Genomic DNA, 6,395 nt, shown 5'->3' with positions numbered 1-6,395 from the left:
CTTTCTCTAATAGCTAGGGGGGTTACGGGAAAAAATGTGAACGCAAAGCCTTATTTTTATCTTGCTAACAATTTCCAACAGATTTTGCTTTTTAAGAGTTCACTCAATTTCGGGCTGATGCCAACTTCTGGGGAGATCAAAGTGGGAGCAAACGATATTTTGTCCGTCTCCCCATCGGATCTGAACGCCTCCGCTTGGCGTCACTACAATGAAAAAATACCTTTCGGTGGTATATTTCTAATCCACTCGGAATGTGACCCCTATTAGGTCGACTTTCCGCTTATTTGTCTTGTGATCAGTTACAATGACATTAACGCTCATAACTGTAACTTCTACGGGTACACACAAAAACAATGAGAAATGATGAATTGCTTGAAATCTTATAGAAGAAACATAATACCTTTCACATCATGCATGGTTTATCTAAAATTTCCCAAATTTCGTTTTAATGTGATAGGAGGACTTTAACACATTACTATGATAAATTCAACTGATAGATGCCGCAAGGTGACCAAACCAATCAGAATTGGGTTTAATACTGTTTTATGGAAAAGTTTGATCTTAACTTCTATGATTATGAGGAACAGACATATTTCTAACAATGTCAGACTAGTATTAGACATACTTGACTACTCAGACCTAATAACCGAGGATAGCTTCATATTATTTTTAGATTTTTATAAGGCATTTGACACAGTAGAGCATCAGTTTCTCTTCCACTCCCTTGAGAAACTTGGCTTTGGGGATTTTTTTCTGTAAGGCTATTAAAACTCTCTATGCAAATGGTAACAGCTCTATCAAATTGAAATATGGCACCTCACCTAGATTTGAGTTAAAGAGAGGAATTAGGCAAGGTTGTCCTATCTCCCCGTACCTGTTTTTATTAATCACCCAACTTCTTGCAAATTCTTTAAATAATAGTCCTGTACAAGGTATTTCCATAGCTGGTAAAGAAATTATTATAAGCCAGCTGGCTGATGATACTACACTTTTTCTGAAAGACGCTAACCAAATTCCCATATCGATCAATGTGATACAATCCTTTTCCAAAGCGTCTAGTCTATATCTTAACATTAATAAATTTGAACTCATAGCTGTCAAAGATTGTGTGACACCTTCATATTATGGTATTCCAGTAAAAGAAGAACTTACATATTTAGGCATGACCATTACAAAGGATCAGAAGGGTTACTAAATTTTAACCCTCTTATTAAAAATACCCAGAAGAAGCTACATCAATGGCTACAGAGGGACTTATCTTTAAAAGGTAGAGTCCTAATAACCAAGGCTGAAGGTATCTCTAGACTAACATATGGCGCTCTATCTTTATATCTTGACATTAAAATAAGCAAGGAGATAGACCAGATGCTTTTCAACTTTCTGTGGAGAAACCGTACCCATTACATTAGAAAAACTGTTGTAATGAACACTTATGAGAATGGTGGACTGAATTTTCTGGACTTTACTACTTTAAATAATACTTTTAAGATCAATTGGATAAAACAATTCCTAAGAAGACCCACTTCTATCTGGAATTTTATTCCTCATCATGTCTTCTCTACTTTTGGTGGCCTTAACTTCATGTTGTTTTGCAATTATAATATTGACAAAATTCCAGTGAAACTTTCTGCTTTTCATCGGCAGGTTTTCTTGTCATGGTCCTTAATTTATAAACACTAATTTTCTCCACACAGATATTATATATGGTATAATCGGGATATATTGTATAAAAATACTTCTTTGTTTTTAGAATATTGGTTCCGAAATAATATCCTATTGGTGAGCCAACTGGTAAATGCAGAGGGTCTTTTACTCGGTTATAAGGAATTCTTATCACTTTACAAGGTCCCTGTAACACCTAAAGATTTTGCAATTGTTTTAGACGCCATTCCCTCAGGTGTTGCTCTGTTATTCAGGAACGTGTCAAGACCTGACCCTCAGAGCCTACCTTCTATTGACCCTGTTGACTCATCAGTAGGAAAGATTTGTTTCTCTTTTGGTCCATTCAACAACAGAGCGATACGAACCTTGTTTCAGCAGGATGTTGTATCTATACCTTATGTCAGATAATATCTGTTGGAAAAAAGTTTGGATGTTGCCACACACATACCTACTTGTTAACAAAATTAAGGAAGTTTCCTTTAAAATTATTCATAAATATTATCCTGCCAACCACTATATGAAGAAGTTTAAGGAAAACATCAACTCAAATTGCTCATTTTGTAATGACCACCCAGAAACATTGTTGCATCTTTTTTTTACATTGTATTCATGTAAGAAAACTGTGGCAAGACATCAGTAGATTTATAATTTAACACATTTATGAAGATTTTACACTATTGTGGAGAGATGTACTGCTTGGGTTCTTTACATACGATAGAAATAAGCTGAAACATTTTTATGTAATTAATTTCATTATTCATTTGGCCAAATTTCATATACACAAATGTAAATTTACAAACAAAAAAACACATTTTCTTACCCTACAAAAAGAAATTGAACTGTATTTTAAGACTATTAAATACTCTACTAACAAAAAAGCTGTTAGAATTGTAAGTCTATGTATGTCCCTTATTAAGGTCCTTGTGTAATTGTAATGTGATATTGTACCCTGTCACGCCCTGACCATAGTTTGCGTTGTATGTTTCTATGTTTTGTTTGGTCAGGGTGTGATATGAGTGGGCATTCTATGTTGTATGTCTAGTTTGTCTGTTTCTATGTGTTTGGCCTGATATGGTTTTCAATCAGAGGCAGGTGTTAGTCGTTGTCTCTGATTGGGAGCCATATTTAGGTAGCCTGTTTTGTATTGTGGGTTGTGGATGATTGTTCCTGTTCCTGTGTTTACGTTACGGGACTGTTTCGTCTTCGGTCATTTTGTCTGTTTATTATTTTTGTTCGTTGTTAAAGTATTCTATTAAAATAATAATCATCACGCTGCATTTTGGTCCTCTCTTTCACCCGACGAAGAACGTTACATACCCCCTAGCTCGATTGTCCATTGTATATAATCTATATATACTTGTGTTCCCTCATGTACTTTCTGTATTGATTTGTTGTTAATAAATAAAATTAAAATAAACAAAATAACTTTACTCAAATTGACTGGCCATCTCGGCAAAAAATATGATTTGACATTTGTTCAGGTACAGACTCCTCCCACTCTTTTCTGTACATTTTTGATTGAGGCATGTTGATTGATGTTGTAAGTTCTGTTCAAGATCAAACATTCGTGACCAACTATATTCATTGGGTTTGACTTGTCGAACCCATACTTATGCTGGCTGCAGGTCAGCAAACAATTGATTTGCAATTTTGCATGAATTGCTTGTGTGCACGAGCTGAGCGCCTGCTGCTGACGTCACTCACAAAGCACGTTCTGCAGCCGGGCACGTGGTGTTGTGACTGAGTGTGTGGACAGAGAAAATCGTTATTGTGTCATTTAGAGGGGAAATGCGTGCATATTTTAGCGTTTGAGGTCACTTTTCAAAAGTTGCTAAAGTTCAAATAAAACACTTTAAGTAGTTAAATTGTTGCTAGGTGCTGTTTGCAAAAAAAAAGTTGCCAGGGTGAGTCTGAAAAGTTTGCTAAACCTATAGCAACAAAATTGCTAAGTTGGTTCCCGTCCCAAGCACTCACAAGTGGCCCAGTCCTCGCGCATGTGATAACACCAAGTTTACAATGGAGAACTTGAGACGAAGTAGAGACTTCTGGACAGGTCGGATAAGGTTTAACTTAAAAGCAATTTATTCAGAGGTAAAGATATTGAAATAGCGTGCACGGACCCTTTCATCCAAGCTAAATGGATCTCCCGAAAGAGCCCAGATAACAGAGTGGCATATACTTTTATACAGTACAGGAAAGTAGGTTGAGTCTGGAGTTCTGGTTCCTCTGGTTGGTTCTGATGAGTTGGGCGAGGTCTCCTTCAGGCTAGTATCACTGTCCCATTGGCTCTGAGTAGAGTTCTTTGTCTTCAGAAATGTTCAGCTAAAACAGGAGATTAGGTGTGTGCGTAGATGTTCCTATTTTGACATTTCTGTGTGTCTCTGTAAAATGTTCAGACTGAAGAGGAGTTTTTGTGTGTGCGTAGATGTTCCTGTCTTATCTGTGTTTATGAAAGGTTTACGTCAGCCCTCTGTCCTTGGGTATGTGTGTGTCTCAGTTTCTGTGATATGCAGTACCAGGCACCCTTTTCTTATCATTCTTTATGAAAAGGCCTGTGTCAGCCATCTGTCTCTGGGTGTGTGTGGGTCTCAGTATCTGCTTATTAGTTTGTGAGAAACCCTGTTTGGAAAGAAGTTAGTTATAACAATGTAATAGCAAATATGCTTGTGTTATAATATATGATATTTATTACCGCCCAGCTGCAGTCAAGACAGGAGATGTTCACCCCTCCACGTCCAGACTGCAAATGAATCGCTCATGTGGGAAGCCGCCGCTGGCTGATCCCGCCCTGGCTTACATAAAATAAAATAAATTAACTTGAATTAGGGCCAGACTAGTTACCATAATTTCTCACATTGCCATTGACAGTTTTTTCTATTGTCTCTTTTTGGTCCATTTAGATTGTTAATGTAGATTGTATACAAACAAATGTTATTGTTAAAAATGTTCATATTTTACTGTGACTTGTACAGTCTTGGCCAAAAGTTTTGAGAATGACACAAATATTAATTTTCACAATGTTTGCTGCTTCACTGTCTTTAGATATTCTTGTCAGTTACTATGGAATACTGAAGTATAATTACTATGGAATACTGAAATATAATTACAAGCATTTCATAAGTGTCAAAGGCTTTTATTGACAATTACATGAAGTTGATGCAAAGAGTCAATATTTGCAGTGTTGACCCCTCTTTTTCAAGACCTCTGCAATCCGCCCTGGCATGCTGTCAAATAACTTCTGGGCCACATCCTGACTGATGGCAGCCCATTCTTGCATAATCAATGCTTGGAGTTTGTCAGAATTTGTTGGTTTTTGTTTGTCCATCCGCCTCTTGAGGATTGACCACAAATTCTCAATGGGATTAAAGTCTGGGGATTTTCCTGGCCATGGACACAGAATATCAATGTTTTGTTCCCCGAGCCACTTAGTTTTCACTTTTGCCTTATGGAAAGGTGCTCCATCATGCTGGAAAAGGCATTGTTCGTCACCAAACTGTTCCTGGATGGTTAAGAGAAGTTGCTCTCGGAGGATGTGTTGGTACCATTCTTTATTCATGTCTGTGTTCTTAGGCAAAATTCTGAGTGAGCCCACTCCCTTGGCTGAGAAGCAACCCCACACATGAATGGTCTCAGGATGCTTTACTGTTGGCATGACACAGGACTGATGGTAGCGCTCACCTTGTCTTCTCCTCTACTGCATTTCAGCCTGCCACAATAAGGATCCAGCGACAGTCATGTCCAGTGATTCTCTCGTTACAACAGGTGTGATATGTGACAAGGACAAGGCTGGAGATCCACAACTCTGTCATGCTGATTGAGTCGCAATAACAGGACTGGACTTCACAAGGAGGGTGGTGCTTGGAATCATTGTCTCTTTCCTCTTCCTGTCACCATCGTACCTGGGAAGGACAACACGTGGCCGTCATGATCCTGGCTTTTGCACACAAGGCTTTCACGGCAAAGGATCTTGCTGCAGAGATTGCCACTAAGCAACCATTTACGGATCACAAGAACTCAAGGAGACGGTTCTTTTTGAAGAGCTTCAGGGCGCCGCAGAGACAGTCAAGCAAGCCAGGCCAGACAGTCTCCTAACGGTGATTCAGCTCGGTCGGGGCACCACAGTCAGCGCTTGTTCAGCAATGGCAGCAGGCAAGTGTGGAGTGCATCTGCACGCACAGTGAGGCAAGACTTTTGGAGGATGGCCTGGTGTAAAGGGCAGCTAAGAAGCCATTTCTCTCAGGAAACATCAGAGCAGCAGACTGATATTCTGCAAAAGGTACAGGGCTTGGAGCTGCTGAGGACTGGGGTAAAGTCTTTCTCTGTGGTCCTTCGATTGTTTGGGGCATCCGGAAAAAGCTTGTCCGGAGAAGACAAGTGAGCGTACCATCGTCCTGTGTCATGCAACAGTAAAGCATCCTGAGAATATCATGGTGGTGGTGTTTTGTCAGCCAAGGGAGTGGGATATCCTCAGAATAGTTATGCCTAAGAAACGACAGAAATATAAAGAATGGTACACACATCTCCGAGGAGCATTTCTTAACTCAGGAACAGTTTGTGACGTCAGATGCCTTTTCCAGCTGATGGAGCAACCTTTTTCCATAGCTATAAGTAAAATAAGGCTCGGGGAACAAAACGTTATATTCTGTGTCAATGCCAGGAAACCCCGGCTTAATCCATTGAATTGTGGTCAATCTCCAAGAGCGGATGGCAAACAAAACCAACAAATTCTGCAA

Source organism: Salvelinus sp. IW2-2015, unplaced genomic scaffold (assembly GCF_002910315.2).
Source record: "Salvelinus sp. IW2-2015 unplaced genomic scaffold, ASM291031v2 Un_scaffold1251, whole genome shotgun sequence".
In the NCBI taxonomy this organism is placed as follows: domain Eukaryota; kingdom Metazoa; phylum Chordata; class Actinopteri; order Salmoniformes; family Salmonidae; genus Salvelinus; species Salvelinus sp. IW2-2015.
The sequence above is the reverse complement of the archived record's forward strand: the minus strand, read 5'-3'. Positions refer to the sequence as shown.